Here is an 11,845-nt window from a genome sequence, read left to right as displayed (position 1 = left end):
CTTGGTGGTAGTAATCTAGCCCTTTACCGACAAGCTCACTTTACCTTGGTGGTAGTAATCTAGCCCTGTGCCAACAAGCTAACCATACCTCAGTGGTGTGCAGGGTGCCAGGGCTGCTGTGGGCTCACACACAGGCACAGCACATTTCATCACGTGGATGATGTGGATGATAATGGTGCTGATGTCTTCATGATGTTTCTTGTTTGTGATGTGAGGTAAAGGCAATTTTGCACATTGTGTGCACGATTTCCTATACTATTCTATTCTATTCCTTTCCATACCAGCCAGGACAAACCTCTAGTTAGAGCTCTCTCTGGCCTAGTAGCTAAGGCTACGGTGGCTGAAGACGGACACCTACAGGTTAGACTAACCACCTTCACTCTCTCCATCCTGCTGTAAACCCACCCTTGAGTGACAGTCAGGAGGCCCGCCCCCCTCAGTAAAGCCTGGAGTGAGGGGCTGCCAATCATCCAGGTTGAGGAGCAGTCTGCTGCAGTCTGGCTCAACATGGGCCTGTCACGGGCTGATGGACAACTGGAGGTTCCCACCTCGTAGGGGGGTTGGTGGGAGGCCCGGCCACGGGAGGTTGGGGGGGAAGGGGATCTGGGGCTGAGGCTGGGGTTACTCAGGTTACTATAGGGCTGATGGGTCAGGGGAGATTGTGATAGGAGATATCTAGGAGTTATATAAGAGTGATATAAGAAACTAAATGTGAAAAAAAGTTATTCCCGGAATACTAAAATCTTTGTGAGATGTCAACATCCTGGGGTAGAACATTTTCTAAAGGGACAGAAATACATTACATACAAATAATTGAAAAAAGCTTCCACAAAGTATGTAATGAAAACGATATTTCAGTCTTGTGATAGTTACAGTGTTTTGCATTAGGTAAACATAACGACAGACAAGGCTGAGAAGCTCAATTAAACAATCAGATGATCATTTCACAGTAGAACAAGCACCAGGCAATTAGTCAACCTACTGATGCAATAAAGAGGTCTTAAATGGAGCTATGTTTTTCTCTTTCTTCTTGAAAACAGGCTTACTGGGCTGTAATAGCAGTGATCCGAGATGCTCACAATGTTACACACACTGAGGCCTCTTCAATGTCGGTCCTCAGGCCAGTGATTCATATCAACAGTGTTACTAACAGGCTACACAGAAAATTCAGGAAGTAAATTTAAGTTGTAATTGAATGATTGATCAATGATTGACTCAATAAACTGAAATGAGAAGTGTCAAAAGATTTTTATTTTTTTATTGTAAATTAATATCACTTTCTGAATAGACTGAATTGAAATAAAATTGACCACAACCAACAAGATGAACACATTTCACATGGAAGTGTCTAATATAACCAACGTCATATTAATATCTGTCCTCAAGAACTAAATGTTTTATTTCCAGTGAGTTGACTATTTACCTCTGATTACCATCTCTGTATAATCAGTGATGTTAGCAAACATGAAGCTTGTGTTTTATAGAGGTCCACAGCTTGCTGTGCCATAAAGGAAATTGTCCTACGGGATTTGAACGTTTTTTCGAGAGATTTAGAAGATCCCTGTAGACCTGCCCAGATGTTGATATAGCAGAACCAATATGGACAGAATTAATTCTCTCCAGACTGACCTCAAACTAAAACATGGGAGATATTTTGACATGTAAACATTCAGACTTTAAAGCCACTGTCAATGATATTTTCTGTATTTTTTTCAAATAATTAAATATACCCTATGCTAATAATGAATGTGACTTCTAAATACTGTAAAGAGAGCAGTGGAACTGTTTTACCTCATTATAACCAATGCAACAAGGACATACGACTCCATAGTTTATGTTTTTGCTCTCATAGGAGACTTTGTAAATGATGTTTGGTCTCAAATCACATCTTAAAAAGAAGAAGTGCAGCTCTCATGGATTGTAGGCTAATTCCTTGAGCACCACAGATACAGTTTATCATAGAAATCAAGTGCTATTTGCATGTTAAAATGCATTTTCTCCCTTGTTTACGTTTTGTTGGTGACCATGCATGCAGAAATCACTGACAGTGCTTTTAATAAACTGATTACAAAAGATGTGAGAAAAAAACATTGCCAAGGGAACATTGTATGCAAATGAGAATATTCCTTATTAATGTGTGACCAATAGAACGTCAGGCTGAGAGGCACAGAGCGGAGAGAGAATAGGAACCGGGCGACGCCTCCTCTGTTCTGCTCCTGTTTTATGAATAATTAGTGATGTGTGTCAATATTGCGCCCCCATAGTAACCATATGGTTGGTTCGGGCAGACAGGCCATTGTTTGCTGCTGTGAAATATAGTGTTTCCCTGCGAGTGCTGGAGCCAGTGGACGCAGGAAACCGTTGTTCAGCCTGACAGTTACATTGTGTGACTGAATGGAGAAACTTCTGAGGCAAAGATGTGAGTGGACCCAGACAGAGAGCTCTGACCCCGGTTAGAAAGGCTGATTGGACATGCTATAGACTCTTCCTTCATCTCCACACATTAGAACATTAGGCAGGGCAGAAAGAAACCCACTTAACTTATGGATGCCTTTCAGATAGGAAATAAAAAAGGCTCATATATTCATGTCAGGGATGTTGCGGGAAAAAAAGCCTTTCTTCTCGTCTGAGCTGTGAGGTGGTTAAACATTCTTCTTTAACAGGAGCTTACTGACTACATTAGATCTACTACTCTTCTGAAAACAGTCTGTGTGATACTCTGAATCCAGGAAAACATCAGGGAGTCATATTTTTGTCAGGATTGAGGATTTAACACAAAAATGATCATCCTCAAGAAATGTCATAAGTTCCAAGGTTCAGTTACTGTCTAAGCCCCCTAAAAATGTATCAGATAAAATAAAATAATGATTTATCTTACTGTAAGTACATTTCAAAAGCCTCAACACAATTCACAGTGATAAAGAAACCATTCATTTATCCATTTATATTCATTCATATATCTGTCAGATGCCATGTGGGATTTCTAACATAAATGTGGCAATTTGATGCTTCCAGATTAACACATTTACAACTTCAGTCAGGGTGTGAATTAAGGGGGAGACTAAATTGGATCTGGATGAGACATGCACTCCCAAAAGCATAAAAAGTTGGTGGGTCTGTAAATACTTAGGGCTAATATCTACTTTTGTGTGTATTAGATTGGACTGCTGTGCCCGTAGTGTCACTTTGCCAAACTCTGTGGGTATACTGAACAGATTGAAAATGTTAACTACACTTGAACTATAAAAATAAATGGTTGATTAAGGTAGGAGAGACTCATAGCCAACCAAATGTATACTGTACAACACATTGCTTTACAAACTAGTGTATAGGAATAGTTAGTTGTGTCAGGAACATGAAGTAACCATGAAGGTCATGATGAAACAAACCTACAGGGCTTTCAATTCAGTACATCACAGTGTATAAACAGAAAAAAGTTTTCAACATTTCAAACTGACAATATCTTTGCACAAAATTGACTACGCTAGTAAGCTACAGTAGAACAAGCCGCAATAACATAGTAAAGAGTTTCTACTGTATCAACAACCAGATCAAAACCCTACAGCTCTCCTCTACTGCAGTAATCCTCAACGCTTTCATCATCCCTTACATTTTACTCTGCCAATTACCATTCAGTTAGCCAGTTCTGCTTTGTTGTCTAATAACGACAGGCTAAATTGATGCCCGCTCCGCCTTTATCTCCTAAATAAAGCAGAACAATTAAAGCCCGTGTCTCTTTGCTCAAGCTTTTGATCCTTCACAAAGCCTTCCCTCTCGCTGCTTTAGGGGACCTAGCGAGGAGCGCGCTGGTGGAGCTCTAGCCTGGCGCTAGCTGGCTAACAGGCGTGGGGAGCCTCCTTGTTTTAGCTCACTCAGGGGCGTTAAGCGGCAGTGTTTAAACCATCAGGATGATTTATTAGTCTACATTGACCTGTTTAATTACCCTGGGACGCTCCCAGGCAGCCCGACACCCCCAGAATAGTCAGCCCCTCTGGCTGACACCCTCAGAATGGACAGCCCCTCAGGCTCTGTGGAGCAACTGTTGACCTGATGGTCAGCCTGACAGGGAAGGGTCATGGGTCACACCCAGGCTGACCACTCCGCCACAGTCTCTTTACGGGAGCCGGAGCCGATACCCCGCCCCTCCTGAGTAAATGATTGTCCTCCCTCTAACGAGGCGTTAACATGTGAACGACAGCCTCAGTGGAACGTCGAGTGATGGCACTTAACCCACTCATTTACCCCTAGTGGTTAATCATTGACCAACTGCTACCCCCCCCTCCCCCCCAGTAGGGTTTATTCAACCTTTATCTAACCAGGTAGGCCAATGAAAACAAACTCTTTTATAATGACAACCTGGGCCCTTTACTTTCACTTATCTTTCCTTTTTTTATCTAGTCATGACAGTTCAGTTATTACTTCAAGGAAGGAAGAGAGTGAGGAAGGGAGGGAGGAAGGAATGAAGTTAGGAATGAAGGAAGGATGGAGGGAAGGAAGGAAGGAAGGAAGGAAGAAAGGAAGGAAGGAAGGAAGAAAGGAAGGAAGAAAGGAAGAAGGAAGAACGTAATTCAAGAGTATTTAACTGAGCCCTGGTTGGTCCATAGGTGAATCAATAACAATTGTGAGAATAAGTAGTTAAACTGTTCAATAAGTAGAAAAAAGTAGAAAAACTTTTCAAACGTAAATTCAATCTTTACGACATTCAAGGTAATAAGACATCCCTTTGCTCTGGGTATCATAGAATTGCTGCATGTGAATTAAGACAACGTTAATTACAAGAAAAGTGATGTTTGGAAAACAAACATTTAAAAAACCCAGCATGATACCCCAGAAACGTTTAACACGTTCCTTCTTTGTTTATTCGGTTGTGTTTCCTATATGCTGGGGCTACAGGGGGTATGCTGCTTTTGATATGAATTTGAATAGTCAACAACAGGAAATGAGGTGGTAGATGATGAAATCATGAGACAGAAAGTCATTAAAATCCATACTGAGTTGCCAAGTATTTTACTAAACAGAACCACTATCTTGTCATTGGGGAGAACTATAATGGAACCTGTACCCTGTCATTAAGCTGCAATAGAAGATGATCAATAGATATTCAGAAACTTTTGCTTGCTGTTCAATTCTGCATCAAATGATAGCTGCCTCTGCTTGGGAGAGAATATGAAATAGGATCACACTAACATGATGTCTGATATGTTGTCTGGTATTTCCCTCTCATTCCTTGATACCAATGGTATTAATGTAAAAATAAACATTATCAAAGAATATTTTCTTCAGTGGGGTCAGTGTCTAATGACATTTATATATAATAATTGTGACAAATCATGTTCATATCAGTCATGTTTATTTTTTGTGGTAGATGCAAGTTGACATTACACATTCATCTAAAGTATTAATTTCCTTCTGCTGTACATCAATAAAGCAACGTATGATCACAGGCCTTTACCCCGGGAATGGATACAACCCTGAATCTGGAGTCTGCAGTCTGCAGTTACCATAGGTCTGCAGTCTGCAGTTACCATAGGTCTGCAGTCTGCAGTAACCTGGGATCTGCAGTAACCTGGGATCTGCAGTAACCTGGGGTCTGCAGTTATCATAGGTCTGCAGTCTGTAGTAACCTGGGGTCTGCAGTTACCATAGGTCTGCAGTCTGCAGTAACCTGGGGTCTGCAGTCTGCAGTTACTATAGGTCTGCAGTAACCTTGGGGCTATAGTAACCTGGAGTCTGTAGTAACCAGGGAGTCTGCAGTAACCTAGGACCCAGCAGCCTGGGGTCTGAGTAATGCTGCCTTCACAAAGAGGCTGACAGCAGAAGTGTGGAGAGAGTGATGAGCCCCCCCACTGAGTCTGGCCTCAGCACCTCCTTTCCCTCTCTGGCTTTCTCTTTCAGCCTCGCGCCACAGAGCACCAAAGCGCCTGGTAGCCACACAGCCTTGTAGCCACACAGCCTGGTAGCCACACAGCCTGGTAGCCACACAGCCTGGTAGCCACACAGCCTTGTAGCCACACAGCCTGGTAGCCACACAGCCTTGTAGCCACACAGTCCTGGCTAGAGCACTAGTACCGGAGGAGGGGGAACTTTCTCTCTACACACCACAGGTCTTTTCTCTCCTGCCACCAACTGACCGTCCACCACTATGGCTGCCAACAGGCCTGCCTGCCAGCTACTGTATATGGCCTAATCAACAACAACAATAACAACTGCATTCATTTGAGATTAACGTTTAAGGTATTCTGCATAGGTTGATTGATGACGAGTAGGGTGAGATTTTGCACATCGGGAATCAAGGTTTTAACAAGATTTTTTAACAACAAATAAATAGATTTCTGATGTTTGCATAATGCATATAGGACACAAGTTAACACCCTGAGCCCATCTCTCCCTCCCTCCTCCCCCTCCGCCCTCTCCCTCTCTCCCTCCTGCTTCCCTCCTTCCCTCCTCCCTCCCCAGCCACAAGTGTCCCGCAGGGCAGAAGCGCCACTCTCTCCCCAGGGTGAGGCAGCCCTCTGCTCCTGCTCCATTGTCACACAGCCCTGCATCCCCTGGCCTTGGGAACTCTCTGGCCATGGTTTGCAAGTATATGTGTTTGGCTGGGAGCCTGCAACTCGCTTTGTCTGCAGCAGGCAGGGGAGCTGATCGGGAAGTTGGAGCGTGTCATCTCAGGGGGCACCCTGAGTCTGCAGCGCTGCCGCAACACAGGGACCGGGGCCCCAATAACCAGCGGTGGGATTGGAGAGGAACCAGGGGAGTGGGAAGTGGAAATGGAGCTCAGAGAGTGACCATTCTAACATGCAAAAATGTTATTTTCTCTGTCCCAATGATTTAACTGAGTTTCCCAGATTGTTTATTGTTTTTCCAATATTACCCCTGCCAGTTAAAACAATATCCAGTAAGGACATTGAAATCCTTGCCGGTTGGTCAGCAAAGAGACTGGAACCAAGACCCTTCTCACTGCTGTGGCTATAGGTGGGTCTAGAGGGCTGGAAGCTCAGTAGATCTAAAGTATTATCTCTAAAGAATCATTCTTAAGCCACTCTTAAGATCTTGCTGAACAAGACTAAGAGGCTTTAGGTTTGGGGGGCTATTGTCTCCTTGCAAAAATACTGTATCTAGCCTAACTATACACCTACAGTACATCATGCTTAGTGTTGACAGAAGGTGGCACACTTTTAAAGCAACAATTGCACAATTTAATATATAAATTGAAGTAAACATTACAGCAGGATTAAGAAAAAAAGTTAATAAAATGTGACAGTAAGTAGCCTACAGATTTGTAGTGAATTTTGATAAAGGTGATGACTGAAAAATGACTTAAAATTCTATTTATCACCTTAGTTGGGAAAAAGTAACAGAGATATGTGACATTTTTCATCGATGAAATTTATATTTCTTATATAATTTTCACATCATTTAGTAGTGTCATAATCTAGGATAACCAAAATGAAAAGAAACGTAAGGCCACCATATAGACACATATAAAAGAGGGCTTGCTCAATGCCTTCAGAGACAAAGCGGCGAGCAGGCAGGAGACGTTAGTACCAGAGCGGTAACGGACTGACACACACGGGATGAATCGGCCCTGCCTCCTGCCGCCGCCCGTTTCCCAGCCCCTGGTTGCCACGGTAAATGTCACAGTGAGCATGGGATCAGTCCCTGTCGCAGCGGGAGCTCGCGGTGTAATGTTATGTGTGACATGATACTCAACAATTCTCCTCCATGACAACAGTGCAAGAATGCTGCTTAGCCAAGCGCTCAACAAAACTCTATGAAATCGCATTAATATTAACAATATTTCCGTTGCTTTGTGGAAGAAACGTGTGAAAGGAGAAGTGTCAGGATCAAAGCTGCTTCTGCTGTTGTTGATGTGTTGAAGGTGTTGTTGATGTGTTGAAGGTGTTGTTGATGTGTTGTTGATGTGTTGAAGGTGTTGTTGGTGTGTTGAAGGTGTTGTTGGTGTGTTGAAGGTGTTGCTTAAACCAGACTACATTATTTAGGTGCATATGAAACCTGACAAACAGTCATTGCCAACACTTTATGAAACATAAAATAAATAATTAGAATATTTTGAACTGATAACAATTTATATAAAAACAGCATACTGGTATCTATAATTGTGGGATTATCAATTTATAATAAACATCCTGTAATATACTGTATGTGTACAGTACCATGTAATTTGTGGCTTTTCAGTTCCCTAAATGTAAACTCCTCCAGATGTTACTACTCACAAAAAGTAACCAGCATGCTCATTTGACTTATTTCAGAGATCTAAGATAGCACAGCAGGTACCTTTTCAGAAGGTACATTGAGATAACACCTTTCCAAAACATTGACATGTACAGACAAACAGCCCATAGAAATAGTTGACCTAGATAGAGTGTAGAGAGAGGCAGATTATGAGTCTGAGAGCGATGGGTGGTGTGGTGCACTCTTATTCTGGTCTCACAAGATGTGCTGGTGCTGTAGAATACATAACCATTAGCCAGCTATTACTACTGTTGTTGGGAGTGGGAGTGGGAGAGGAATATACAGTACAAACAGATCTGAGGCAACCATACTAGAGTGCTGTCTATTCATTGAGCTTTATTGACATGTATTACACATATAAATATTGCCAAAGAAGACATAGAAATGTTTTTTTTTTTTTTTTAAGTAAAACAGCTGAAAATCTTGTTTTCTGTGTTCCATATTGTGTGTTCTAGATTGAGTTTGTTCTGTTCTTTATTGTGTGTTCTATAATGAGTTTGAGTCTTCCATCTTGTGTGTTCTATAATGAGTTTGAGTGTTCCATATTGTGTGTTCTTGAATTAGTTGGTTCTATTCTTTATTGTGTGTTCCAGAATTAGTTTGAGTGTTCCATATTGTGTTCTAAAATGAGTTTGAGAGTTCCATATTGTGTGTTCTTGAATTAGTTTGTTCTGTTCTTTATTGTGTGTTCTAAAATGAGTTTGAGTGTTCCATCTTCATGTGTCGTGGAATTAATTTGTTCTGTGTGATGAGAGTGAGTGGGATACTAGAGGAAAAAGTATAGGGGATAAATGTTGGAAGAAGAACAGAAAACAGAAGGTTTGTGCTGATATAAAATGCCATTTTCATAAGTGAAGAGCCAGTTTTACAGTTGTTACATACTCTAATATGTTTTATGTTTGTAGGTTAGAACTACTAGATTATTCAGAAACATTTTAATTCATTTTAATTGATCTTGAAAAATAATTCTTAACATATAGTTGAACATACACATCTCTATATGTATTTGTTTGTAATAGGCTTTTTAGAACATTAAGAAATAGAACTGAAATATTTCTGCTATGATGCCATCTTAATCTTCGTCATACTAACTTCTCATTTCAGACAGGTCTATGCTGCCATCTAGTGGTTCTGTATGCTAACGTCACACTGTTCACTCTGACCAGAGGAACACCTTTGGGGATACAGTGCAACAGCCTCTATAACAGTCACTGACAAGGCAATAACGAGAAACATACAAAAACATTAGTATATAAAACTTACAAATATACTCTCTGTCTCTGGCAGCTTCAGTTTAGACAGAAATATATTAGGGAAAGGTAGTATTCCATTGCTGTCTATGTGTGTTAGAACTGTGTAGGCCTTCACAGTAGGAGTCCCCTGCAGCACAGAGCTGTGGATGATGCCCAGCCTGGCCTCCTCATGATATGTTGCCCCCATGTCCCTCCCCAGCACGATGTCCTGGCTCTGACCTGGCCCGCCCGGGCCCCCCCCAGGCCTCAACACTGGGTACAACACCGTCAGCCTCTCAAGGTGCTGCACCGCAAAACAATCAGAGGAGGGCGCCGGCGAGCCTGGCGAGGGTTGGGGTGCTGGCTTAGACCCCCCAGAGTTACACTTGATGAGTGTGAGATGTCGGACCTCTGAGTTGTTGAGAAGCCTGGCGGCATTGAGAGAGGACCGGTACCAGACGGTCAGACGCTTGACCCGTATGACGCTGGAGCTGTCGGAACGCTGCAACAGGGAGAAGGGCTGGTCATTACAGGTACAGTCGCTGGGGCTGATGAGGCTGCAGGGTGGCAGCTCGTGGACGCAGGCACAGTAGAACAGGCTGTGGTCCGTCACGTAGGCCAGTTTGAACTCCGACCTCAGGAGGGCGGACACAGCCATCCAGACCAGGCTGGACAGCAGTGCCTGGCCGAGGGTTCTGAGAATAGTCATCTCGATAGAGAGAGTCTAACACAGCACGCTGGTTAGCTTGGCCTCATCTGGACCTTTGTGTGCGTGAGTGCGCGCGTGTGTGTGGTGCGTCTATGTGTGTGTCCGTTTCTGTGTGTGTTTGTGTATGTGGGTGCCCATGTGTGTGGCACGCCACACGTCACTGAAGTCAGGCCAGGACACTGCCTCTGATCCTCTTCCCCAACCACAGAGACACAGAGGGTGAATCTAATAAGACGTCTTCTGACCACACTAAGCAGCTTCTGGACGATGAAGAGAGAAAGTCACATCTCATCACATCACAGCCTGCCGTTAAACTGTCTGTAGCTGTGATCATATGACAGCCTGGTGTTGTACTGTCTGTAGTAGCTGTGTTGTCTGTAGCTATGTCCAGGCTGGTCCGGAGTGATCTGCTCCCTGGGCCGTCTGGGCCGCTTGGGCTGGGTTACTGGTGACCAGCTGGAGAGTGGGGGGGGGGGGGGGGGGGGGGGGGTGGCTCCAGGGTCTCTTGTTAGCAGGGGGTTTGGGGTGGGGGGTGTTTCCTGGGGCTCCTGTTAGCACAGGGATGTGGGGGTGGGAGTAGGTGGGGCGGGAGGGCTTAACTGTAAAAAACAGAATGGACAGGAAAATCAAACAGATTATCTTGGACTCTCCTCAAACACGACTCACACTGTGGTTGATTAGATGTGTATTGTTAGTTGAATCTGTTTACTTGTAGCATGTGTCAACAGGTGGGTGATTAGGTCATCAGGACTTAATGGCAGGTACTGACCTCATACCTGTACTATTAGAATTGAAAGATAATAAACATGATGACTGTTAAGAGATGAAGTATTGCAAGCAGGTTTGTTTCTACAGTAAACTGTTTGTTTATAGGACTGTGAGAACATGCATTGATTTAGTTTATTTTGTTTTCGGGCATCAGTGACATCATCTTAGCCATTAGCGACCATCTTGCAATTGTAGCAGCTGTAGTTTACATTCTTGGCTCAGCCAGTCCCCCGCTAGAGGTTGAGGACATGAGTCTACAACGTCTGGGCTCAATCTGCTACACATGTATGTTTGTGTGTGTGTGTGTGTGTGTGTGTGTGTGTGTGTGTGTGTGAGCATGTGTGTGTGTGTGTCTGTGTGTGTCTGTGTGTGACAATAGCATATGTGTTAGGCTAGAAACCATTCATGTTTGTTTTGTCTGATCAGGAGAGCCGCACACACACACACACACACACACACACACACACACACACGCACGCACGCACGCACACACACAGGCTGCTCAGCTGGGAGACGGGTGTGGCCCTTTGCTTCAGCTAGAGTGGGTCATTGATTATGTTAAGGTCCGACAGTCCGCAAGGGACCCCCCCCACCCCTCTCCTAATGTCTTTCCCTCTGTCTCTGTCTCTGTCTCTGTCTCTCTCTCTCTGTCTCTGTCTCTGTCTCTCTCTCTCTCTCACACACACACACACACACACACACACACACACACACACACACACACACACACACACACACACACACACACACACATAGTAGATAGAGGCCTCCACAGACACCCAAGCCCAGACGTTGTAGACTCATGTCCTCAGCCTCTAGCTATGTGGGACTGGCTGAGCAAAGAATGTAAACTACAGCTGCTACAAATGCAAGACGGGTGCTA

The sequence above is a fragment of the Argentina silus genome (genome assembly GCF_951799395.1).
Source record: "Argentina silus genome assembly, chromosome: X".
Classification (NCBI taxonomy): domain Eukaryota; kingdom Metazoa; phylum Chordata; class Actinopteri; order Argentiniformes; family Argentinidae; genus Argentina; species Argentina silus.
The sequence above is the reverse complement of the archived record's forward strand: the minus strand, read 5'-3'. Positions refer to the sequence as shown.